This window comes from Pleurodeles waltl, chromosome 3_1, assembly GCF_031143425.1.
Source record: "Pleurodeles waltl isolate 20211129_DDA chromosome 3_1, aPleWal1.hap1.20221129, whole genome shotgun sequence".
Lineage (NCBI taxonomy): Eukaryota > Metazoa > Chordata > Amphibia > Caudata > Salamandridae > Pleurodeles > Pleurodeles waltl.
In genome coordinates this window covers 1,802,149,249-1,802,176,663 of record NC_090440.1, presented here as the reverse complement: position 1 = coordinate 1,802,176,663, position 27,415 = coordinate 1,802,149,249, and the positions used below count along the sequence as shown (strand labels likewise).

Here is a 27,415-nt window from a genome sequence, read left to right as displayed (position 1 = left end):
GCACCCAAAGACAGCAAACGTGACTCACCTACAACCACATCCTCTCCCTCCACTCCCATTCCCACTGTACCTACCACTCTCCATTGTCCCAAGAAGCTCTTCCTCGCCACTACTAACTTCTTTCCTGACCCTGAGCCCCCCCCTCCTTCTCGTCGGGGTAAGAAGAGCACCTCAGCCACCACCAGCCCTGCAGCCCCCTTGACAAGGGTGCAGGGGTATTGGAGCCCGCCAGCCCGCATGTCTGGATCTTCCCCCATCAGCAAGGGGACAGCCAGCCCACCCCCTGGGAAGAGGAGCAGAAGGCGGAAGGGGCGCCGCAGGAGCCCGCCTTCTACATCCCCCCCGGACACCACCCAGAGACAGTCACCAGCCACAGCTCCAAAGGGAGGAAAGGGCCACAGGCCGACGACTAAGGAGGGCAAGGGCAGCAAGTTGGAGAGGTCAGGCAGCAGGCCTGCTGCCCAGGAGGAGCCCACAACCCCCATAGCCGCTGCCCCGGGAGGAACCGGCACAGCTGCCCCGGGAGAGCCCACCAGCCCCATAGCCGCTGCCCAGGGAGGACCCAGCCCAGCTGGCCAGGAGGGCCCCACCACCCACAGCCCAGGTGGGCAGTGAAGGAGCACCATCCCCGCTGCCCAGGAGGGCACCACCAGGCATTTAGCAGTTGGCCATAGACCGTCCGCCGTCTCAAGAACCGCTGAACTGGGCCCTTCAAGGCAAGAACCGCTGAACTGGGCCCTTCAAGGCAAGAACCGCTGAACTGGGCCCCGCCGTCTCAAGAACCGCTGAACTGGGCCCTTCAAGGCAAGAACCGCTGAACTGGGCCTCGCCGTCTCAAGAACCGCTGAACTGGGACCTTCAAGGCAAGAACCGCTGAACTGGGCCCTTCAAGGCAAGAACCGCTGAACTGGGCCCCGCCGTCTCAAGAACCGCTGAACTGGGCCCTTCAAGGCAAGAACCGCTGAACTGGGCCCTTCAAGGCAAGAACCGCTGAACTGGGCCCCGCCGTCTCAAGAACCGCTGAACTGGGCCCTTCAAGGCAAGAACCGCTGAACTGGGCCCTTCAAGGCAAGAACCGCTGAACTGGGCCCTTCAAGGCAAGAACCGCTGAACTGGGCCCCGCCGTCTCAAGAACCGCTGAACTGGGCCCTTCAAGGCAAGAACCGCTGAACTGGGCCCCGCCGTCTCAAGAACCGCTGAACTGGGCCCTTCAAGGCAAGAACCGCTGAACTGGGCCCTTCAAGGCAAGAACCGCTGAACTGGGCCCTTCAAGGCAAGAACCGCTGAACTGGGCCCCGCCGTCTCAAGAACCGCTGAACTGGGCCCTTCAAGGCAAGAACCGCTGAACTGGGCCCCGCCGTCTCAAGAACCGCTGAACTGGGCCCTTCAAGGCAAGAACCGCTGAACTGGGCCCTTCAAGGCAAGAACCGCTGAACTGGGCCCCGCCGTCTCAAGAACCGCTGAACTGGGCCCTTCAAGGCAAGAACCGCTGAACTGGGCCCTTCAAGGCAAGAACGGCTGAACTGGGCCCCGCCGTCTCAAGAACCGCTTAACTGGGCCCTTCAAGGCAAGAACCGCTGAACTGGGCCCTTCAAGGCAAGAACCGCTGAACTGGGCCCCGCCGTCTCAAGAACCGCTGAACTGGGCCCTTCAAGGCAAGAACCGCTGAACTGGGCCCCGCCGTCTCAAGAACCGCTGAACTGGGCCCTTCAAGGCAAGAACCGCTGAACTGGGCCCTTCAAGGCAAGAACCGCTGAACTGGGCCCCGCCGTCTCAAGAACCGCTGAACTGGGCCCTTCAAGGCAAGAACCGCTGAACTGGGCCCTTCAAGGCAAGAACGGCTGAACTGGGCCCCGCCGTCTCAAGAACCGCTTAACTGGGCCCTTCAAGGCAAGAACCGCTGAACTGGGCCCTTCAAGGCAAGAACCGCTGAACTGGGCCCCGCCGTCTCAAGAACCGCTGAACTGGGCCCTTCAAGGCAAGAACCGCTGAACTGGGCCCTTCAAGGCAAGAACCGCTGAACTGGGCCCCGCCGTCTCAAGAACCGCTGAACTGGGCCCTTCAAGGCAAGAACCGCTGAACTGGGCCCTTCAAGGCAAGAACCGCTGAACTGGGCCCCGCCGTCTCAAGAACCGCTGAACTGGGCCCTTCAAGGCAAGAACCGCTGAACTGGGCCCTTCAAGGCAAGAACCGCTGAACTGGGCCCCGCCGTCTCAAGAACCGCTGAACTGGGCCCTTCAAGGCAAGAACCGCTGAACTGGGCCCCGCCGTCTCAAGAACCGCTTAACTGGGCCCCGCCGTCTCAGGAACCGCTGAACTGGGCCCTTCAAGGCAAGAACCGCTGGCCCTCTGGCAGACGTGGCAGGGCAGGATCTATCTCGGGCAGGGCTGCAGGATGTCCTCTGGCCAACTTGCCTCCTCCAGTGGCAGTGGGGTCTGTTATGGACTGTTTGGACTGTGGCTTTGCTCTCCCCAGGATGGCCCAGTGGGCAGGCCACCCACTGTATGGACTGTTTGGACTGTGGCTTTGCTCTCCCCAGGATGGCCCAGTGGGCAGGCCACCCACTGTATGGACTGTATGGACTGTGGCTTTGCTCTCCCCAGGATGGCCCAGTGGGCAGGCCACCCACTGTATGGACTGTATGGACTGTGGCTTTGCTCTCCCCAGGATGGCCCAGTGGGCAGGCCACCCACTGTATGGACTGTTTGGACTGTGGCTTTGCTCTCCCCAGGATGGCCCAGTGGGCAGGCCACCCACTGCATGGACTGTTTGGACTGTGGCTTTGCTCTCCCCAGGATGGCCCAGTGGGCAGGCCACCCACTGTATGGACTGTTTGGACTGTGGCTTTGCTCTCCCCAGGATGGCCCAGTGGGCAGGCCACCCACTGTATGGACTGTTTGGACTGTGGCTTTGCTCTCCCCAGGATGGCCCAGTGGGCAGGCCACCCACTGTATGGACTGTATGGACTGTGGCTTTGCTCTCCCCAGGATGGCCCAGTGGGCAGGCCACCCACTGTATGGACTGTATGGACTGTGGCTTTGCTCTCCCCAGGATGGCCCAGTGGGCAGGCCACCCACTGTATGGACTGTTTGGACTGTGGCTTTGCTCTCCCCAGGATGGGCCAGTGGTCATGGAGTCCCCTCGTGGATCTGGCGTCGTGTACTCAAGTGGCTGAGGTGCCCCCCCTTCCCTTCCCCCTGAGGTGCCTGTCCTATTTTCTTTCTGATGCCCCTGCAGTGTTCTCTCCGTGGAGTTCTTGTCGTGGGACTGGGCCTTGCCCCTTTGCACAGGACCCCTGTGATCCACGGACAGTGGTTGGACTACATTTAGTAGCTGTATATATTTTGTACATAGTTTATTTATTTTTTGGGATTAATGGCGTACATATTTCAATATATCTGCCCGTTTATGATCTCTTCTTTTGGTCTTTGCATTATTTCGGAGGGGGGTGGTTTGTGGGTTGTGACAGTGATCTGTGGGAATGCATTGATGTGTGTGTTGTAGTGGGTGTGGGTGGGTGGGTGTGTGCCGGTAATCTTTTCCCTCCCCTGTTTCGTAGGTGCAGTACTCACCGATGTCTTCCGCGCCGCCGGGCGTGCTCCTGGTATATGAGGAGGAATAGGAGTGCGGGGATGACCTGTAACTCTGGCTCCATACTGCCGGAATCTCGCGTGGAGTGCGTAGAGGTGAGCGTTTTCCCGTTCGTAGTCTGTTTCCGCCGTGTTCTTATCGGCGGTGCTCCCGCCCCGGAAAAGGTGGCAGATTGGTGGGTCGTAATAGGGTGGGCGGTACTTTGTCTGCCGCCGGGCTGTTGGCGGGAACCGCCGCGCTGTTTGTTTGTACCGCTGTGGCGGTCGGAGTGTTAAGTTGGCGGGCTGTGTTGGCGGTTCCCGCCAGGGTCAGAATGCCATTTTTAATACCGCCGGTCTGTTCGCGGTCCGACCGCCGCCTCTCCGCCGACCGCCAAGGTCAGAATGAGGGCCATAGTCCCTTAGAAGGTAAGTAAAATACACAAAATATACACACAAACCAAAATCAGGTAAGTAAACAGTTAGAAAAGTAGTGCAAACACTGTAGAATACAATATGATGCAATAGGCCTAGGGGCAACACAAACCATATACTAAGAAAGTGGAATGCGAACTACTTAGGGGCCCCTGGCCTAGTGTAGTTTGTAGAGTGTCACTGGGAGTGTAAGAAAATACTAAGGATGTCCAAGATACCCCACCCCAAGACCCTGAAAAGTAGGAGTAAAGCGACCCTACTTCCCCAGAAACACACTAAGGTTGTGATAGGAGATTCTGCCAAGATCACAACAGACTGCAAAGCACTGTCTAGTCTCATTAGAACAATGAGAGCCTACGCGACAAGGTGACTTATAATTTACTTAAGTGCAGTGTAAAATGGCTGTGAAATAACGTGGATGTTATTTTACTCAGGCTGCAGGGGCATTCCTGTGTAAGATTTGTCTGAGCTCCCTATTGGTGGCAAAATAAATGCTGCAGCCCATAGGGATCTCCTGGAACCCTAATACCCTGGGTACATAGGTACCATATACTAGGGAATTATAAGGGTGTTCCAATGTGCCAATTAGAATTGGTGAAATTGGTCACTAGCCTATAGTGACAATTTTAAAGACAGAGAGAGCATAAGAACTGAGGTTCTGATTAGCAGAGCCTCAGTGACACATTTACTCACTACACAGAGACACACATTCAGGCCACTGGGGTCCTGGCTAGCAGGATCCCAGTGAGACAGGCAAAAACAAACTGACATAAAAGTAAAAATGGGGGTAATATGCCAGACAAGATGGTACTTTCCTACACAACCCCCTCCAAACAAGGGACAATAATGCCAACCTTGCCCAGGTGAGTCTTCATTGTCTCAGTGGAAATATCTGGAGAGTCCATCTGCATTGGAGTGGGTACTCCCAGGTCTATGTTCCACTGTATTGTCCATTCCCTGTAGGGAGATGGACCACCTCAACAATTTAGAGTTTTCACCTTTCATTTGTTTAAGCCGTAATAGAGGTTTGTGGTCTCTCTGAACAATAAAGTGAGTACCAAACAGGTATGGTCTCAACTTTTTCAGTGCCCAGACCACAGCAAAGGCCTCCCTCTCTATGACAGATAAATGCTTTTTTCTAGGGGTCAACCTCCTGCTGATAAAAGCAACAGGTTGATCCTGGCCCTCAGTGTTAAACTGTGATAGAACTGCCCCTACCCTAATTATGAAGCATCAGTCTGGACTATGAATTTCTTGGAGTAACAAGGGCTTTTTAGGACAGGTGCAGAGCACGTGGCCTGTGTTAGCTCATCAAAAGCCTTTTGACATCTAGCTGTCCACATTACCTTTTTAGGCATCTTTTTACTAGTGAGGTCGTTAAGAGGAGCTGCAATGGAGCCATAGTTCTTAATGAACCCGCTATAGTACCCAGTGAGGCCTATGAAGGCTCTCACCTCTGTTTGAGTTGTAGTGGGAGCCCATTCCATAATGGTCTGGATCTTCCCCTGCAAAGGTGCAATATGTTCCCCACCTACCAGATGGCCCCGATAAACCACTTACCCCTGCCCTATCTGGCACTTTGAAGCCTTGATAGTGAGGCCTGCCTTTTGCAGGGCCTCCAAAACTTTCCATAGGTGGACAAAGTGCTCATCCTAGGTGGCGCTAAAGACAGCTAAATCATCTAGATGTGCTGCACTAAAAGCTTCCAAACCTTGCAGGACTGTGTTCACCATCCTCTGAAAAGTGGCAGGTGCACTTTTCAAACCAAAGGGCATAACAGTGAACTGATAGTGCCCCCCAATGGTGGAAAATGCTGTTTTAGGTTTAGCATCTTCTGACAACTGAATCTGCCAATACCCTGCAGTTAAGTCAAAGGTGCTTAGATACTTGGCAGAAGCCAGAGCATCTATCAGCTCATCTGCCCTGGGTATAGGGTGGGCATCAGTTTTGGTTACTTGCTTGAGACCCCTATAGACAACACAAAAACTCATTTATTTTTTACCATCTTGAGTGTGAGGTTTTGGGACAAGCACCACTGGGCTAGCCCAAGGGCTTTCAGAAGGCTCAATCACTCCCAGATCCAACATTTTCTGTACCCCTTGTTTTATTCAATCCCTGACATGGTCAGGCTGCCTATAAATCTTACGTTTGACAGATAACTGTCTCCAATGTTGATTGTGTGCTCACACTAGGTAGTTGTACCTGTGATCAGTGAGAAGAGGTCAGAGAATTGGCCTAGAGGATTTATACAGTTGTCCTTCTGCTCAGCAGTAAGGCAATCTGCAAGCATCACTCCCTCTACTAAGCCATCAGCTTCAGTGGTGGAGAAAAGGTCAGGGAGAGGGTCACTCTCTTCTTCCTGCCCCTCATTAGTTGCCATGAGCATTGTTAAGTCAGCCCTGTCATAGAAAGGTTTCAGGTGATTGACATGGAGCACCCTAAGGGGACTCCTGGCAGTGCCCAGGTCTACCAAGTAGGTGACCTCACCTTTCTTTTCAACAATGAGATGGGGTCCACTCCATTTGTCCTGGAGTGCTCTTGGGGCCGCAGGCTCCAATACCCACACCTTCTGTCCTGGGTGGTACTGGGTCAGGACAGCCTTCTGGTCATGCCATTGCTTTTGGAGCTTTTGGCTAGCCTGAAGGTTTTTACTGGCCTTTTTCATGTAGTCAGCCATTCTGGATCTTAGGCCAAGTACATAGTCCACAATGTCTTGCTTGGGAGCTTTTAAAGGTTGTTCCCAACCCTACTTCACAAGAGCAAGGGGACCTCTTACAGGGTGTCCAAAGAGGAGCTCAAAGGGGCTAAAGCCCACTCCTTTTTGGGGTACCTCCCTGTAAGCAAAAAGGAGGCATGGCAACAGGACATCCCATCTCCTCCTGAGTTTTTCAGGGAGTCCCATAATCATACCTTTGAGAGTTGTATTAAACCTCTCAACCAGACCATTTGTCTGTGGGTGATAAGGATTAGTGAACTTATCAGTTACACCACACTCCTTCCACAGAGCTTTGAGGTATGCAGACATGAAATCACTACCTCTGTCTGACACCACTTCCTTAGGGAAAGCCACTCTGTTAAAGATTGCCAGGAGGGCCTTTGCCACTGCATGAGCTGTAGTGGTCCTTAAGGGTATGGCTTCAGGAGACCTAGTGGCATGGTCCACTACCACAAGGATAAACCTATTGCCTGAAGCTGTTGGAGGGTCAAGGGGGGCAACTATGACAACCCTTACCCTTTCAAAGGGCACCCCAACCACTGAGAGTGGGATTAAGGGGGCCTTAGGTGTGCCACCAGTCTTGCCACTGGCTTGGCAGGTCACACAGGAGCGACAAAACTCCTTAGTGTCCTCTGACATGTGAGGCCAGTGAAACAATGAAACAAGTCTGTCCCAAGTTTTACTCTGGCCCAAATGCCCAGCCAAAGGAATATCATGTGCCAAGGTCAGAAGAAACTCCCTATACTGCAAAAGGATGACCAATCTCCTGGCATCTCCAGGTTTAGGGTCCCTTGACTCAGTGTAGAGGACGGTATATCCCCAATACACCTTATGGCTATCAGTGATATCCCCATTCTACTGTTTGACAGCTTGCTGTCTTACACCCTCTAGTGTGGGCTAGGTCTGCTGTGCCACACTCAGCTCTTCCCTAGCAGGCCCCCCTGCACCCAAAAGCTCAGCAGTGTCTGCTGCCAGCTCATCTGGTGAAGGTTCTGCACAGGGAGAGGATTCCTCTTCCTCAAAAGGGGGATCTTCTGGAGAGGGAGGGATACTGCCATGTAACCATCCCTCCAAGGCCTTCACTGAACAGTCTACAAAGTCTGTCCAGTCTTGAGAGGACTCTTTTCTGGTTTCTCTGAACTTTATCCTTTATTGTTCAGTGGGTAAGCCAAATACACCTAAGAATGCATCTTTCAAAACTTTGTAGTTGTTGGCATCACTTTCTCTGACAGTAAGGAGCCTATCCCTACCCTTACCAGTGAAAAATAGCCACAAGATAGCAGCCCACTGCCTTTGAGGGACCAACGGTACCATACAGGCCCTCTCAAGTGCAGCAAACCACTTGTTGATATCACCCCCCTCCTTGTAAGGGGGGACTATCTTGTGAAGGTTTCTTTAATCTTGTTCTCTTTCAGGATTACTATCAAGAACACTGTTGCTGCCACCATGCGAACTAACCCCAACTTCTGTCTTCCCCTCTCTACATCCAGAGACTCCCTGTCTAAGGACAAGTGCTGCTGTCTCAGCTTCATTCTGGCCTCTTCCAACCTCAGCTTTCTGAGTTCCCTGTCTACGGTGTTATACTCAGGGTGGGAGGCTTGGGAATTCTGAGACACAGAGGTAATGTGGGAATTGGCAGAACTGGACCTGTCTCTAACTGGCTGGACTCTAGTTACCTGGCCTTTTGGAGTGTAAGGTGCCCAACTGATGTGTAACCCCCTCCCACTACCAGCTTCACTAGATGGCCTGTTAGCTGACAGGTCTTTGGAGGAACCCACATCAGAGTCTTCAGGGCCCTCCCCTGAATCTTGCTGGGTACCTTCCTCCTCTACCTCCTGATCCTAGGATGGGCCAGACTGGTTCTGGTCACTTTCTAGGAGAAGGCCAAGGAGAAGATCTTTGGTAGAGTTCTTACCAATGCTTAAACCTCTTTCTATGCAGAGACCCTTCAAACCTTTAAAGTGTAAACTACCATAGGTTGCCTGAACAACTGTGGGTGTGAGCTCTACAGCAGACAAAGTTGTAAGAAAAAGTTTAAGATAGAGAGAAAAAAGTTTTTAGAAACTTTTAAAGAAAACAGGAAAACTTTTCAAACTTTTCAAAACGTTTGAAAACTTTTTAGAAAGTTTTTTAGAAAGTTTTTAGAAAGAGAGTTAAACTGTTTAGGTTAACTGTGTATATTTTTAAGTATTTGGAATATGTTTTTCTTATGAAAAGCACCAATGAGAAAGTGGCAAAGCAGTTACAAGTACTTATCGCACCGCTGCACCACCAATGTAGGAGGCTGGCCTGGCCTATAGTGGTATCTGATGGTACTTACACCTTGTGCCAGGTCCAGTTATCCCTTATTAGTAGGTTAGTAGTGTTCTAGCAGCTTAGACTGATAGGGGTAGCTATAGCAAAGCAGCTTAGGCTGAACTAAGAGACCAGCAAAGCTCCCACCATACCACGTATATCACATAGCACTATTTCATAAGAATCACAATACTCAGAGTTTTTTTGATAAAGATTTTTTATTGATTTTTGCAAAAGAAAAAATAACCATGATACAAAGGTCATAACACGATGCCAACGGGCATCCAACATTGGTCGAACCTGTGATCCCAGATAGCACTAATATTAAAGATAACAGATAACATAGTATTCAGGAGCCTAGTGCGGCTTCCTATTTCCCCCATATCCTATTATATTTATTCGGACATCCTCTAGCCTCATATACAAGTTTTTCACTCTGCGCACACCAATCCACTCCCTGTCTCCATTTAGCCAACGATGGGGCATTCTTGGCCTTCCAGTTTGCCACTATGTCCCTCTTAGCCACTAAGCACGCCACCCCAAGGAAAATTCGATCTGGTCTCCTTAGCTCGATGTCACCCATGATCCCGAGGAGGAGGGGTAGAGGCTCTCTCTCTATATTCTCCTGCAACACCTCAGAAATCTCCCCCAGGACCGCTCCCCAATAGGCTACCATGGCCGGGCAGGTCCACACCATGTGGAAGAAGTCAGCTGTAAGGTTTCTGCAGCGAGGGCACTCCGCGTTGGGGCGGAGGCCCGCTCTGTGTAGTTTGTCGGGTGTGAGGTATGCTGTGTGCAAAAAGTAAGTTTGTATCAATCTGAAACGGGTGGCGATCGCCAGGGCCCGCGGGGCCATTAGCGCCTCACCCCATTCCATCTCTTCCATGGGGCCCACCCACCCCTCCCATCTCTGGCGAAGTACCCCCAGGGAGCCCGAGGTGCCGGAGACCAGGGTGCGATATATCTGGGAAACACCTCCCCTACCTAGGCTCCCCATCAATGCCTTGGCCTCCATGAGGCTGCATTCAGGTATGTTTTCCCCCTCTCGGATGTGTACTGATAAGGCATGTCGGAGCTGGAGGTATCTGTGGAACTGTGTCTTGTTTAATGAAAAGTTTTTCTGGAGATCTTCAAAGGACCGTATGTGTGACCCGTTCCAGACATCGCCTAGTGTGGAGATGCCTATGTTGTCCCAGTTCCGAAACCCCTCCAAGCCCGCCACCTCCACCAATTGCCTCCCATGCCACAGTGGGGTCTGCTGGGTAAGTCGTCCCCACCACCCCGTTGACTTTTGAGCCGTCCGCCATCCCTGTAGAACCACCCTGGTCACATCTGGGACGTCTCGAGAGATCGGACCTCCATAGAGGGTGTCCAAAATCCGTGGGTAACCCATCGTTTGGAGCTCCAGTCGGTACGCCTGGTCCGTCCACCCACCCCCCATCCAGTCATTAATCACAAGTACTTGTGTCGCGAGGTGGTAGGAGTGGATATTGGACATGCCCAAACCTCCATCATATACATCCCTCTGGCAGGTTTTGAACGCTAATCGTGGGCGGGCTCCGCTCCATATAAATTGACGCACCAATGAGTCCATTTCCCCAAACCATTTCCTAGGGATGGGATGGGGAAAATTTTGCAGGAGGTAGAGGAGCCTAGGAAGGATCATCATCTTATAGAGCACGATTCTACCGAGCAGGTTAAGGGGGAGTGTCCTCCAGTGTAGGAGATCACTTCTGATTTTTCTGGTTAACGGTGTAAAGTTAAGTTCCCATGTCAACTCAGGGAGAAGTGAAATATACATTCCCAGATATTTGAAGCTATTTCTTCGTACTGGAATGTTTCGCTGCCAGTCCACACAATCCCCGGAGCGGTGTAGGGGGACCAGTAGGGACTTGGCGGGGTTCAGGATCAGCCCCGAGGCTTCCGCGAAGAGGCCCAGGATCTCTAGCACGCGGGGGCCACTTTTAGCCGGGTTGGATAGGTATAGGAGGACATCGTCTGCGTATAGCGCCACACGGTCTTCTGCACAGGCAGGCCAGGACCAGCCCTCGATCAGGGGGTCTCCTCGCAGCAGTATCGCAAGAGGCTCTATCATTAATGCGAAGAGCAACGGGGATAGCGGGCAACCCTGCCGGGTCCCGCGGCCAATAGGGAATGGGTCAGAGACCACTCCATTCACCCGGACTCGAGCTGTCGGTTTGGAGTACAGGAGTCTCACCAGGCCTCGGAATCTGGGACCGAGTCCATTTTTCTGCAAGACCAGTTCAAGGTAAGACCAATCCACTGTGTCAAAGGCTTTTTCAAAGTCCAGCAAGAGTAATGCCAAGTGTGCGTGCGACAGAGTATTGCGATGTGCCAGAGCCAGATGCAACCGCCTAATGCAGTGCCTGGTGCTACGAGTGGGCATAAAGCCACACTGGTCAGGGTGCACTAGTGTAGGTATTATCTCTTTCAGTCTAGAGGCCAGGGTCGAGGAAAGCACTTTGATTTCAATGTTTAGAAGTGAGATGGGTCGGTATGCCGAACAATGTCTCGATGGGGGCTGAGTTTTGGGAATCACTACTATTGTCGCCTGGTCAATCTCGGTGGGAAATCGGCCTAGTTTCTCGGCTTCCCCATAAATGTTGAGTAAGTGGGGACCCAGTATATCACTGCATTTGCTATATAGCTCTGCCGGGAATCCGTCAGGGCCGGGGGTCTTGCCCGATGCCAGGCTGGAGATTGCACTGGTGATCTCTGCAAGGCTAATAGTTTCATCTAGCCTGTCTCTTGCCTCCAGGGAGATCCTGGGGAGAGTGATCTCATTCAGGAGGGGAGTCTCTTTCTCAATAGCGGGGCGGGGGTGCATTGCATAGAGGTGGGCATAGTAGGACGCGAAACTTTGTGCGATTTCAGCTGGTGTCCTAGAGAGGGCACCCGAGGGCTCCAAAATCTCAGGTATAACCCTGCTGGCCAGAGGACGCGCGGCCAGCCAATGTAGGAGCTTCCCATTTTTGTCCCCCCAGCCATATATACGGGCCACCGAAGCTCTCCAAATGCACCTGGCTGAATCTAGCATTATGGGCCTGATTCTAACTTTGGAGGATGGTGTTAAACCGTCCCAAAAGTGGCGGATATACCACCTACCGTATTACGAGTTCCATAGGATATAATGGACTTGTAATACGGTAGGTGGTAAATCCGCCACTTTTGGGACGGTTTAACACCGTCCTGCAAAGTTAGAATCAGGCCCTATGGCCCTCATTCTGACCTTGGCGGGCGGCGGAGGCCGCCCGCCAAAGTCCCGCCGCCAGGTTACCGTTCCGCGGTCGAAAGACCGCGGCGGTAATTCTGACTTTCCCGCTGGGCTGGCGGGCGGTCGCCTTCAGACCGCCCGCCAGCCCAGCGGGAAAGAGGCTTCCACGATGAAGCCGGCTCGGAATCGAGCCGGCGGAGTGGAAGCTGTGCGACGGGTGCAGTTGCACCCGTCGCTTATTTCACTGTCTGCTCAGCAGACAGTGAAATACATGTAGGGGCCCTCTTACGGGGGCCCCTGCAATGCCCATGCCAGTGGCATGGGCACTGCAGGGGCCCCCAGGGGCCCCGCGCCCCCCCCCTACCGCCATCCGGATCCCGGCGGTGGCGGTAGGGGGGGTCGGAATCCCCGCGGCGGTGCAGCAAGCTGCGCCGCCGTGGAGGATTCAATGGGGCGGCGGTACACTGGCGGGAGCCCGCCAGTGGTGCCGGTCCGACCGCGGCTTTACCGCTGCAGTCGGAATCCCCATTGGAGCACCGCCGGCCTGTCGGCGGTGCTCCCGCGGTCCTCCGCCCTGGCGGTCTTTGACCGCCAGGGTCAGAATGAGGGCCTATGTGTTTAATTTCTTCTCTAACCATAGTCAGCTGTCTCAGGGCAGCGGCAGACGAAGAAGTCATTTGTTGGCGTTCCAGTCTCAGAGCCCTGGCCTCCAGGTCAGAGATCTGGGAGTTCCTGTCCCGCTCGCGGGTACGGAGAAGGTACTTGGCATGCCCTCTGAGGGTAGCCTTACAGGCGGCCCATAATGATCCTGGGGAGCGGACCGACCCCAGATTCAGATCGAAGTATTGAGTTAGTTGATTTCTGATCTCTTGGGTGTAGTCTTTGTCTTGTAAATACCATGCGTTTAGGCGCCATACTGGGCGTTTGGAGGGATCCGCTCCACCCAGTCGGACCCGCACTGGTGCGTGGTCCGAGACTCCCCGGGGGAGTATCTCTGCCCCTGTGACACTCGAGAGGTCCAGAGCAGACATGAATACCAGATCAATTCTGGATTGCGTCCGGTGGGCGGCCGACGTGTGGGTGTACCGGCGATCCCTAGGGTGCCAAGTTCTCCATACCTCGCAGAGGCCAAGGCTCTCGGTCCAACCAGTAAGAGCCGAAGCCCTGCCTAATCTACTGGCCGTAATCTCGCCGGATACATCCAAATCCGGATCGAGAACCACGTTGAAGTCCCCCCCCAGCAGGGTGGTCCCCTGGGGCAATCCCACAACCACTCGGCGAAGCGAGTGCAAGAAGGCATCAAGTCTCGTCGGGGGGGCATACGCAGATATAAAATTTATCGGAGTTCCATGAAGAGTCCCCGTAGCCACTACAAATCTGCCCTGTGGGTCGGCCTGTGTTGCTGTGATCACCACAGGCAGAGAGCGGTGAAGTAAAATGGCTACCCCTCTAGAGCCCCTGGAGAAGCCTGCGTGGTATACTCTGTCATACCCTCCCCGTATGAGCATGGGGCACCTAGTCCTAAGGAGGTGGGTTTCCTGCAGAAGGACCACTAAGGGGGAGTATCTGCGGAGAGTGTTAAATACTGCTGACCTCTTAATCTTATCCAACAGACCATTTACGTTCCAAGAAAGAACCTGAGTTAATGAGTGCCAGGCGTGAATTGTATAGGTGGTGCATAGGGCTGAGTTTCAGGCTGTGGACCCAGGGACGTCCATTTCAAACAAAACAGTAAAATAATAAGGAAGCTAAGCAACTTCTTCCTATCTAGGCTAACTTCAAAAACCCCTCCCCCCAACCACCCTCCTCCCCATACTCCCACCCCGGAAGCATCTGTCGCCCAAATACCCAACCAAAACCAGACAGCCAGCAGGACTGTCCTTGGGGTGGAGTGGTGGACCCCTCCATATAGTCGGATCAATTACAATTAGTGGTGACCTGCCAAGTCTCAGGTATCTTATAGTAGAAAGGCATGACTCCTTCTGTAGTGACCCTTGTAAGGTCTGCATAGGTGAAACGGACATCTCAAGTCATTTTGGACTCCCATCAGCAGGTGTCAAGTGTGTCATATTAACCAAGGACCGGGGACTGACTCAGGCCGTTATCATCTGCCGTTTGGCCTGGGATCTGAGGCCCAGAAGGGTCCGTGGGTTTCTTCTCTGTTTGTGAGCCAGAATCTCGGATTTCCTCATTGTTGTCCAAATTGTTTGTGTCTTTCGGTCTCCCTCTCCGGGATCTGGTGCGCCTCCGGCTCCTCCGGGGGCCTCCCGGGGTGAGGGGTCCGACCCGAGGGGCCCCCTCCGTGTGCTCCAGGGGCCCCCTCCGGGCACCGATGCCCTCCTCCGTCAGCCAGTCCCAAGCCTCTTCAGGTGTTTCAAAAAAATGTGCTCGCCCGGCCAAGAGGACCTTGAGCCGCACGGGGAAGAGGAGCATGTATGAAAGTTGCATCAACAATACTCAGAGTTACTAAAAATAAAGGTACTTTATTTCAGTGACAATGTGCCAAAAATATCTCAGAGGATATACTCCCTTAGGAGGTAAGTAAAATACACAAAATATACACACAAACCAAAATCAGGTAATTAAACAGTTACAAAAGTAGTTCAAACACTGTAGAATACAATAGGATGCAATAGGCCTAGGGGCAACACAAACCATATACTAAGAAAGTGGAATGCGAACCACTTAGGGACCTCTGGCCCTAGTGTAGTTTGTAGAGGGTCGCTGGGAATGTAAGAAAATACTAAGGGTGTCCAAGATACCTCACCCCAAGACCCTAAAAAGTAAGAGTAAAGTGACCCTACTTCCCCAGAAACACACTAAAGTCGTGATAGGAGATTCTGTCAAGACCACAACAGACTGCAAAGCACTGAAGATGGATTCCTGGACCTGAAGACCTGTAAAGGAAGGGGTCCAAGTCCAAGAGTCGTTAAAGTGTCTGGGGGGGCAGGAGCCCACTAAACCCCGGATGAAGGTGCAAAATGGCTGCCTCTGGGTGGAAGAAGCGGAAGATTCTGCAACAACAGAAGGGGCCAGGAACTTCTCCTTTGCAAAGAAGATGTCACACAGCGTGCTGGAGGATGCAGAGTTGTTTCTTTGGAGAAAGACCGCAAACAAGCCTTGCAGGAGGTCGCCACTTGGAAGAGGAGACAGAGGGGGCTCTCAGCAACACATAGAACCGATGCACAAGTAGCCAGCAGCTGCAGAAGTACTTGAACATGGGTTCAAGAAAACTGAGCACGGGTCATCTCAACACTACAAAAGAGGGTCCTACAAAGCCAGTGGTCAACTCAGCGAGTTGAGCAATGCATGATGGAGTGCTGGTGACCTGAGCTAGGCTGTGCATGAAGGATTCCTTGCAAAAGTGCAGAGAAGCCCTAGCAGCTGCATTTCGCACGGTGCACAGGATTACTGTCTGGAGAGCGGAGGCAAGGACTCATCTCCTCCAAATTTGGTCAGTTGGACCACTGGACAGTCTGTGTCACATGGTTCCACCACCTCTGTTCCAGGGGCCACGCTCATCAGGATGAGAGGGGTCCCAGAATACCGGTGACGCTGAAGTTTGCTGCCTGCTGGAGCAGGGGGAAGATTCCGTCGACCCATGGGAGATTTCTTCGTGTCTTCCAGTGCAGGGTGAAGGCAGACTGCCCCAGAGCATGCACCACCAGTAAACATTCAAGAAAGCCGGCAGGATCAGGCGCTACAATGTCCCTGGTAGTCTTCTTGCTACTTTGTTGCAGTTTTGAAGGCGTCCTGGAGCAGTCAGTGGTGTATCCTTGGCAGAAGTCAAAGAGGGAGATGCAGAGGAACTCTGGTGAATTCTTGCATGTCGTTATCTGAAGAAAAGCCCACTGGAGAGACCGTAATTAGCCCTCAGAGGAGGATTGGCCACCTAGTCAGGTAAGCACCTATCAGGAGGTGTCTCTGACGTCACCTGCTGGCACTGGCCACTCAGAGGCCTCCATTGTGCCCTCATACCTCTGGATTCAAGATGGCAGAGGTCTGGGACACACTGGAGGAGCTCTGGGCACCACCTGTGGTCCATCACCATCTGTGGCGATGGACAGGGGAGTGGTCACTCCCTTTTCCTTTGTCCATTTTCGCACCACAACAGGGACTGGGGGTTCCCTGAACCGGTGTGGACTGGCTTTTGCAAGGAGGGCACCATCTGTGCCCTTCAAAGCATTTCCAGAAGTTGGGGGAGGCAACTCCTCCCCAGCCCTTAACACCTATTTCCAAAGGGACACGCTCTCTCAGAGGAAATTCTTTGTTTTGCCTTCCTGGGACTGGGCTGCCCAGACCCCAGGAGGGCAGAAGCCTGTCTGTGGGTTGGTAGCAGTGGTAGTTGCAGAGAAAACCCCAGAGAGCTGGTTTGGCAGAACCCGGGGTCCATAGTGGGGACCCGGGGATGCATGTGATTGGCAACCCAATACCATATTTGGCATGGGGGGACAATTCCATGATCTTAAACATGTTACATGGCCATATTCGGAGTTACCATTGTGAAGCTACATATAGGTATTGACCTATATGTAGTGCACACGTGTAATGCTGTCCCCGCACTCACAAAGTCCGGGAAAATTGCCCTGAACTATGTGGGGGCACCTTGGCTAGTGCCAGGGTGCCCTCACACTTAGTAACTTTGCACCTAACCTTCACCAAGTGAGGGTTAGACATATAGGCGACTTATACGTTACTTAAGTGCAGTGTAAAATGGCTGTGAAATAACGTGGACATAACACCTAGGATCTGATTAGCCCCTTTGATGAGATGGGTCTGTATTTTGCAGATTTTCAAGTGTACTGTGGTTTTCTGCCATGAATTGAGTGTGTGCCAAGAACTGAATCTGGCTTGTGTTCAAGGTTTAATGTGTAGTTAATCTAGTCTTTGGTTACTACTATATTATTCAGGGAAACTGAGTGAGTATGGGTAAATCTTGCAGCATCTTCCGAAATGTCTTTATTTCTTAATGTGTTCAATAATACACTGGACGATTCTGCTTTGATATTCTCTGTTTCCCAAGTCTCTTATCAGAAAAGATGGCAGATGTTTCTTCCAGATGTGAGGTATCTCAAACTGTGTCAACATCATTTAGATCTATAAGGCAACCGTTATATGTTTTGTGAGACTTGGTTTTCATCTCTTCATATGTTATAAGCTAGTTTTAGGTCGATCAGCGATGAATTTGGACAGGTACTGAGCTGACACAAATAATCAAAAGCATTCCAAATAGATACAATATGCAAGATATACTTTTCAATTTAAATAGTGTGTTACAATGGGGTCTGCACAACAGCAGTTTAAAAACAGACTATTACTAGAACCACTTGCACAAAAAATGTCTTACAGAAAGCTTATAGAAAGAAGGATTTCAATGTATCTTTATGTTTGATGATCCAGACGTGTCACCAAGTTCCACTCTTCACTTTTCCTTAGGGCACATTTATGCACTGATTATACCATTTTTCCCATTAGTTACAACTGGCTCATTAAAGTTCTGTGGGGTCTCAGACTGCACAGGGAAATGCAGCCATCCTACCCCTACCTGCATAACCCATCCTATTGAAAGATCCAGTGTCACCTGGCATCCCAAAAAACAAAACTGGAGGCAGGGTAGAAGGGAAGGCATCAGGCACCAGTTAGAAATCTTTGCATTCCATGGAGCACAAGCCCATACAGCTGCCCCTGCAGCAGACAAACTGGACTTAGCATCCTTATGTGAGCTGTGGGCTTACGAGTCGGTCTAGATTGCTCAAGGAGGCACCATGCACACCATGGGTGACATGGCCTCCCTCTTTTTGACTCCCTTTGACTTTTGCCACACTTCCTCCTACTCCTGGTCATGTGGTTTACTTCGTGTGTGAGGCGCTTGAGGCTTGTGTAGCTTGCTTGTTTATTTCAGGTTATTCCAGGTTGGTTGTTTTTATGTACAGCTTGTAGGCCTTGTAGCAAGTGGGAGCTGAGCTCAGGGACACTCTTGAGACACTGTGCGGTGCCCTGGAATGCAGTCCCCTGCATGTAGCTTTCTCTCCCGGAGATGCACAGCTTCAGCTGCTAGGAGCCAGGAGACAACTGCAGTCAATTGCAGAAGACAAGGACAACTTTCAGGCAACTACAGACCAACTCCTTGCTTCAAGGGTACTCACTGCTTGGTGCCTGGTGCTTGGCAGTTCAGATCTGATGGTCACATTAGGCCCTGTGTCTGGGGGCTCCATCAGTTAACTTGGGCTTTAGGCCACCTCAAGCCACCTTGAACTGCCAGAAACTGCTGCAGCTCTGCCTCCAGAATAAAAACATCAATGTAGATGACTTCTTCAATCCGTTGCAAAGCTTTCTGGACACTAGCATCCCGCGCTTGCTAAGGAAGACAAATGTTGCAAGGTGGTGTATAGTTGTTATGATTTTGGAACTGCAATGCACTTAGTTGGTTGGAACGCCCACTTTTGAACTCCTCAGGTGCACTGGAATATCTTTCGTCAGAAGAAGAAGGAACGGTTGTGCAATGTCACAGGAAACCTTAGGGGGTTAGTTACTATTTGCTGGGACACCATAGTGGAACATGGGAATGGTAACAAGTGCAGCCTTGTGGACCACACAAAATTACGACAGTCACAGTGTTAGTGGTACTAAAAACACAAGCCTGCATCTTATGCACCTTATGCCCTAACATGCTTTTCAAATGTACTGTTCGCAATCCTCTCTACTTTTCAATAAAACTGTCTATTGCCCCCATTAGACTAATTTCTTTAATGAAAAAATACATCCTAAGAAAGGCCAAAGTATGGCCTAAGGCCAATAGGCAGGTTTCAGATGGGTAAAAGTTCCAGAATATTCTGGGAACAAAATTCTGTGTTATTACACAAGATTTCGGCCAATGCATGTTATCACAGCCACCTTGATTTGGTGGGTGATAAAAACACCAAACTTCAGACCATCACCATTGCTTGGATTCATTGTCAATGGAGTGAAGTTCCTTCACTAGTCTCTCTAAAGTTCTCATTTGCCATATAAGAAGTCACCTTTTTCACATTGGATTCTACCTGGAATCTTCAACCCTTGAGGACCTGGTACACTAACCCTCACACCTCACACCCTGAATACTGGTGTGCAGTAATCTGAGGAGCAAAAATACTTTTTTCAAATGTTTTGTAAAGGAGATTCTCAAGACAAAGGAAATATTGAACTTGATTGAGGTCAGTGCCTGAAACTGAGTAAAGTCTTAAATTGTTTCAAGACTGAAGATGGCGCCTGGAAAACAATCCTCCTGTTCTCCCTGCCCAGACTGCCCTGGTGCCTGCTGCTTTGCTCAGGGTGGTCCCCTGGTGCTGGGGAATGTTCAGTCTGAGCGCGGACTGCCACCCGCGAGAACTGACGCGGTGGAACATCGAGGCCGGGAGGATCATGGCGTCAGCTGTGACACCATGGTGCAGCCGGCTGGAGGAGCGCTCCACGTGAGGACACTGCGGTGCCCCCGTACTTCTTCGCATGGGCCTGACGTGCCTACAGGCCACATAGTGGGGACAGGGAGGCGCATTGGCGGACCGCCTTGCAGCCTGGCGCATTGAGGGGCGAGTGGTGCCAGTGATTTCCAAGTGAGTGGCCCACAAAAGGCCTGGAGGCCTGTTCAAGAACGAGGTCAATAGAATTGCTGTGAGGACCCCTGCAGACTTGCTGTGCCCTCTACTGTTGGGGCGCTCACCTTGTATTAGCGGATTGCTGCCTGAGAGACAGTGGCTGCCCACCGCATGACAGACACTAGTAGCAAAGACGGCCACGGCTGAGAGAAGCATTGGGGGGCTGGGGTAGGGCGCCCAGTCCAGCAAGTACTTTCTTCGACTGGAAGCACATTGACTGAGCCAGGAGTAGTGTGAGGTGGGCCTCTTGGGACTCCTGGCACTTACCAGCAGTGCAGGACACAGCTCCCACGGCGGCAAACGTACCACAATGAGACACAGCTGTGCATGGCTGGGGTGGTCAGCGGAGCACACACATGCTGCATGCCCGCAGCGGGGGTGCTCGCTGCGCGGGTCACCCACGCAGCCCTGGTACAGGCCCAACACAACAGCAGAATGGCGATGAGGACCACTCCGTGCGTGCTGACCCCTCTACCATATGGGGAGCTCAATGCACTGTGAAAGATGACTGAGAGATAATTGTAGCCCTCAACTCAGTGAATATCGGCAACAAATTCTCCCGCGGCTGTTGGAGGTACTGAGGGTCTGTGTGGGTCGGTTTGGCCAGCGAATTGATCTCACACCAGATGGCACATTGATTGAGCCAAGGAGATTGTGCAGAGGGCTCAGTTGGACTTCTGGTACCTACCAGCAGTGCACAATCCCGTGGCTGTTTTGGCTGCCACAGCAGTATATGCACCACAATGTGACAGGGTGTATGGCCGACAGTCTGGGCTGTGTGCGTTCATTTTGACTACTTGCTGTGGGATAGAACCACATACAATCATGGTCAAACCAAAGCCGCATAGGCCGCCACCGACAGTGGAGGGAGAGGTGCCGCCTCCCCATGAACGCGTCAGGAGACCACACTGCTGCCCTTCATCAGATGAACGAAACACTGTGGGCTCACTCGGCACAATTCAACAAGCTCTTACAAGCCGTGATGGACACTAAATTAACCACTAAGACTCAGTGGCACTGTAAGTGAACCTACTTAGAGCAGATCACCGCAAACTAGTGGACAAAGTTTCTGACAACGAAACCACACTTGTCACAGTTCAGTCTGGAATCAAAGAACTATGGGACCAGTTACAGTCGATGGAAACGGAGCTTACTCTTTTGCAACGCAGAGTGGAGGATGCGGAAGGCCAGTCGCAGAGGAACAATATCAGATTCGTGGGGTTCTCGGAGCGGGTGGAGATGCCAAATGCTGAGGCATTCTTAGAACAATGGTTAAAGGACACGCTATTGTCAAATAATGCATCGCCTTCGTTCACGGTTGAACATGCCCACCGGATCCCGAGCAGGCCACCGCACCGAGGGGCTCCACCTTGACCCCTGATTGCTCAACTCCTCAACTTCCGTGATAGAGACCAGATCTTCCAGAGTTTCAGTCCACAGGACCCTAGGCAGTTGGACAATAATGTTATTATGGCTTATCCTGGCTACACCATGGAGCTGCAACGTAAGCGTGCGTCCTTCACGAACGTTAAACAACTCATACGCAACAGCAGTCTCACCTATTCTTTACTATTCCCAGCACGTCTTCGGGTGATAAACGGAGAGATAACCCACATTTTCCCATCCCCAGAGGACACCTGGCTTTGGTTACATGCCAAGGGGCTGGTCAAACCAAACAGCGATGACTCCAAACAGGACGAATCAATCACACCTCAATTTCGTTGTCGAAAGAAACCCGGAATCGGGACAAGTCCCTTCAGAACACAGGTGGCCAAGAGTCAAGCACAGGCCTAAAAAGACGCTAATCTGTTCACATCTGCGCAATACGCCATCCATCGCGTGGACAAGAACATGGACTCGAACTCATCGCAGGGCCGATCCAGTGCCGCCACCTCCCCCTCCTTATTCGGGCCCAGAACTAACTCCGCGCACAACAGACAATATTTAAACCTCGCTTAACGCCACTGGCTTTGGGAGCACTGCTCCGTTCCCCAGGATCTGATATGTAGCACAGCAGACCACACAGACGTGATGGTGATTGGCTTTGCAGTAGGGGGCGAGCACAACAGGATCTAGCACTCCTACACCGCTTTCATCACCCACCGACCTGCTTGGACATCCCCGCTGTGGCAGGTTCCAACGTCATCGATGGAATTAACGGTAGGGTAGCTGGGGCAGAATGGGCGTGAAGATTACCCGGATCGGCTGTGGCCCATGGAACTCTTGCTTTTCTCACCCACGCCTCCTCATACCCATAGTGGTTACTAAACGGACAATGTTAGGACAGTTGTTACCTGTGTCACCCGTTGTGCCAACATGTTACGAGTTGGGCAATGCCCAGTAAGTTCCTATTTTGCTCATAGTTGCTCTTCTAGTATATTTTTCTTTGTATCTATGGAACAGCATGGGGAGGGAGAGGGTGACTATACAGAGGGGGGTGACTGGCTGGTAATGGTGTTCTCTACACTGTCCCCACCCCAATATCAAGCACTTTCAATACCTACATTACCACACAACCTCGTATTCACATGGGCACTGACACTTACAACACATTAACATGAAATGTGAGAGGCATGGCCACTACCACCAGAAGCTGCAGGGTGTATTCATACCTCAAAAGGCACAAAATCCACATAGCGATACTGCAGGAAACACACCTCACAGCAGAGGACTTACACAGCCTCAAAAGCAAATGGTGGGGTCTAGCATATGGAGCATTGATGTCAGCATTTGCCAAGGGGGTGTTGGTGTGGGTCGCCCCAGAGGTTCCCTACACAGTAGAGCATCACAAGACTGATGTAGATGACCGATACGTCCAATTGGAGGGGTCATTGGACGGCAAGCCACTAGTTATAGTAGGGCTATATGCTCCTAATTCGAAACAAGGGGACTTTCTTCTGTGGGTCATGCCCCAACTCCTCCAAGACCCTACGTCCAACAGCATATGGAGCGGTGACCTAAGCTATGTACCAGGCATAGATATGGACAGATCCCACCCACCAATGGATGGTGCTTCCAGTAGGAAAACTTCCCCGGTGTTGAGGATGTGGATGTTGGAGAAGAGACTCTGCGATGTGTGGCGCCTCCTTCACCCTCTAGACAGAGAAAACTCCTTTTATTCCCCGGTTCACCGCCTACACACCCGCGTAGACTTGTTGGTCAGCTCTTCTGGGCTTACAAACAACATCACCGGGGCATCATATTTGGCTAAGATGATATCAGATCGTTGTCCACTGATGGGCTCCATTCAATGGGGCAGGGCGCGCGCTCGCATTCCCATTTGGCGGTTGCAGCTGGATCTGCTACTAGATCCTCCATTCTGCCAGAATTGGTGGGGAGCATCTCCAATGATTTCAAAGTTAATGGGGAGATGGCTGCGTCGCGCACAGTAAAATGGGATGCCCATAAAGTGGTGGTGAGGGGCCTCTGTTTATCTACGGTGGGTGGGGTGCAGCATATGTTGGCCCGTGAACTGCGTCAGATAGAAACAGAGCTGCGGGAAGTGGAGCATGAGGTGGTGCTGGGCGCTGCAGTTCCGGAGGCCCTAGGCGAACCACGCACATGCAGAAATGAGGTTGAATTGTGCCTCAGGAAATACAATTACCGACATTACATTGCCAGGACACATTAGGAAGGCGACCGCTCCTGGCATGGTTGGTACGCGGTGAGCAACAGCGCACTCCCATAGGGGCCATAAGACTAGATTCCGGAGCAGTGGTTAACACACAAGCAAATATAAATGATACATTCAAGCAATACTACAGCACACTGTATGCTTCGAGGCCCTCCCCATCAGCGGCACAGATGGCAGACTTTTTTCATTCACACCCCCTAGCTCACCTCTCTCCAACACAGCAGATAGAATTAGAGAAATCCATAGATGCTGATGAGATTCAGTTTACTTTACGACAATTAGCCCGTAATAAAGCACCAAGCAGTAATGATCTACCGGTAGAATACTACCACACATTCTCAGCGCATATAATCAAACCGCACATTGAAATGTTGCATGAAGCACAAAAGAAAGGGCAGCTCCCGGATTCCCAGCGTGAGGCATTAATAGTGGTCCTCCCCAAGCCAGGTCGTGATCCTTTGGATGTACGGTCCTATCGTCCCCTCTCACTGTTAAATCTGGATTGCAAGCTAATGGGTAAGGTCCTCGTGAACCGACTGCTCCTGCTTATGTCGTCTCTGGTACACGACGACCAGTCGGGATTCATACCCGGTCGGAATACCTTCATAAATATTAGATGTCTGTTACTGCTCATGTCGGATGTCCCAGAGCTAGAGCACAATCGGGTAGCAGTATCCCTCAATATATATAAGGCTTTCGATACCCTAGGCTGGCCTTTCCTAATGGATGCAATGAAGAGCATGGGGTTCAGGAAGGTATTTCTGAGGTGGATTCGCACCCTGTAATCTGGTCCTACTGCAAGGGTTAAGACAGGTGGGATTATATCAGAAAGTTTCCCTATTGGGAGGGGTAAGAGACAGAGTTGCCCATTATCGCCGCTGTTATTTACATTAGAGAATGAACCTCTGACAGCACAGCTTAGACGAAGGGTGCAATAGTGGGGCATACCTGATGGTGATAAACACCAGATAATTTCCCTCTATGCTGAAGACGCACTGATATATCTGCACAATTGCACTGCATCGCTTCCGGACCTACTGCAACTATTGGATCTATTTGGGGACCTTTCTGGCTTACAAAAGAACTGGTCAAAGTCCTGCCTGTTCACACTGACACCTGTTCCCGAGGGCCTCCGTTCAACTCTCACGAAACATAAGCTACTGTGGTGTTATACCACATTTAAATATCTAGGTATTCAAATATATCACAATGCAGTTGAACTTAGAGAAAGCAATTTGGGTTGCACAGTCAGATCGGTTAAGGGCTCTCTGTCATTTTGGCGCTCGCTTCCGCTATCCCCAATGGGGGGTGGCGATTGCGAAAATGATAATACTTCCAAGACTGCTATACCATTTCTCCGCACTACCAACAGTAATCCCCATTATCTTTTTTACATCACTGAACAGTCTGATGATTGACTTGGTGTGGAGCAGTGGAGCACTCCCCCGACACACACCTACCCCTCGCACAGGGGGGCCTAGGCACACCGAACTATGAGCTGTATTACGGAGCTGCGTGATTATATTGGACACTGCGCTGGATGCAGGACCCCCCGAACACAGAGACAAAGTTGGTACATGTCACCTTGGGCCATACCAACGTGATGCAATGGCTATTAGACCACAACAGCCTCCCACGTCAACATTACATTCTGTTGGAAGTGGCACGCAAGTGCTGGCCCCGCTATATACTTGATGGGCACCAGGATCCACCTTATTCGCCCAGGATCCCACTGCTGGCCATTTCCGGGGTGTGGAAACTGACTGAACACCACAAGCTAACATCATGACCTGAAATGGGCATGCAAACAATTGGGGACATATTCAAAGGGATTCGCATCATGTCCTACACTGAGCTCATGTTAGCACATGACGTGGGGCCGGAATGGTTCATAACATATTGCGCACTACAACAGCTCACACGCAGAACATGGCAAAGCGGGAACAGCAAACCTCTAACTACCCCTTTCTTACACGACTTGTTTGCCGGCCCAGGAACTCATTGCAGCATATCCCAACTGTATGGTATTCTACTTGGGAGCCCAGACGTGGCTCAAGCAAGAGCGAAGGCTAGATGGGACCGGGTTCTTCCTACGCCGCTATCACAAAAGGCATGGTGCAATGCACTTAGTCAGACAAGAGGTGTCGCGTAACCGAAGATTCCGCTCTACACAATTTAATTATTTGCACCAAACCTACTTATCCCCACACCAGCTCCGGCGCATGTTCCCCTAGGCTAGTCACGAATGCCCATGATGCGGCGACTCGGACGCCACCTTTTGCCACATGACGTGGGACTGCCCGCCGGTCTTACGGTCTTGGCACACTATAAATTCTTTAACTGCTGAACTAGTGGAACACCCATTGTCCCCCACGCCCAAATCCTGTCTACTAGGTATCCGCTCGAGTTCCGAGGGGTGGAAACATATATACAGGTGCATCAGATTGGTATTCGTGTTGTTTAAACGCCTTCTGGCAATGCAATGGAAAGCTCAGAACACGCCGGAAACACACTACTGGCTGGACGACCTGTTGAAATGGGCAAAGGCGGAGGCACAGGTGCTACACTCACTCCGAGACATAGGGATGAAGATCAAGGGATTAGACACATGGGATAATCTCATCATCTCACTTGAGAACAAAGACGACACCCGCCCCCCCAGAAACCACTAGAGGTACCACCAGACATGTATGTCTTACACGTCGGTAGCATAGCTTAGTTGAGATTACATTAAGGCATGCATATGGGGAAGCTGGACCTGTACAAACACTTCCTACATCAGGGTTTTCACACAACTATCTGGAGCACTCAGAGGTACGCAATCCGTGTTCAGCATAATTGTTACCTGCATTTACACCATCATATGCACACATGGCGGGTTCGGAAACACCATGTGCCTGCTGTGGCATCTGCCACCTGGACCAATAAAACATAGAATAACACAGAGAGTGCTACCAACTGTTGTGACAACACTGATGAGCCGTCCGTTGCTGCCTGTCTCCACCTGTCAATTGTTTATGTCAGAGATTGAATTATTTAACTCGTCAAGTATCATGTCACAATGGGTATACCTCCCCAATCTCCTCCACCCCCCTCGCCGGAGATTTCTCCCAAGCTGTCACTATCTTACCTCTTTCTTCTTGTTTTTCTCTTTCTTACTTTTTCTCGTTTTCTTATTTACTGTCTTCTCTCCTTTATTGCTGATTTACCTGCTTGTATTGCTGAAGATTAAAAAAAAAAAAAAAGTTTCAAGACTAACACTTTTTTAATGAACCAGGAAAGATGAGATGAAGATCAAGTAGAGAACTAATACAAGTACACATTCTGCAGCACACAAAGAAAGAACAAATCATCTTTGAAGATTGTTTTTATGCAGGAAGGTGTCCCTTTCTGCACAAAAACAATCTCCCCTACAACACAGCCATCCTTGCACCTTGGTGCAATTGAGGCTACGTTGGCCCTAGGCAGGTAAAGACGGCACATCCCTGTGTTTCAGAACTGACACAGGTTGGTACTGCCAATTTCAGCGCAGCGTAGCACCAGTTGTTTGTAAATATGCCCCCGTGTTTCCTGAGCTAGAATTATTTTCTTTTTCTGAATTTGCGTTGCTTAAATACATATTCTACTACTCGTTGTTTATTTTAGGATAGTGCTAGGTGCCTCTCCCTTAATGCATCTCTCAAGACTACAACAGATCTCTTTACTTATAAAGTTTTATAAAGCAAGACCCAGGCCCAGGGGTGTCAAAGTTCTGACTAGCAGATATTCAGAAGAAAATGTCTGAAGATAAAGAATTGTTGTATCATACGATAAATAAAAATAGCATGATGTTGGGGGATATAATATTAAAAATCACACACATGCAAGTTTCTAGAGGGCTCCACATTAAAAGAAAA

The 27,415-nt window shown here is 51.1% G+C and overlaps 1 long non-coding RNA gene across 2 annotated transcripts in view; it reads right to left on the bottom strand.

Annotated features, from left to right (window-relative positions):
- LOC138283428 (uncharacterized) overlaps positions 1-27,415 on the bottom strand; it is a 524,738-nt gene that overhangs the window by 481,246 nt on the left and 16,077 nt on the right. For both annotated transcript variants that reach the window (XR_011201255.1, XR_011201254.1), the window contains exon 2: positions 26,650-26,740. This is a non-coding gene — a long non-coding RNA (uncharacterized lncRNA). The remainder of the gene's footprint in view (positions 1-26,649; positions 26,741-27,415) is intronic.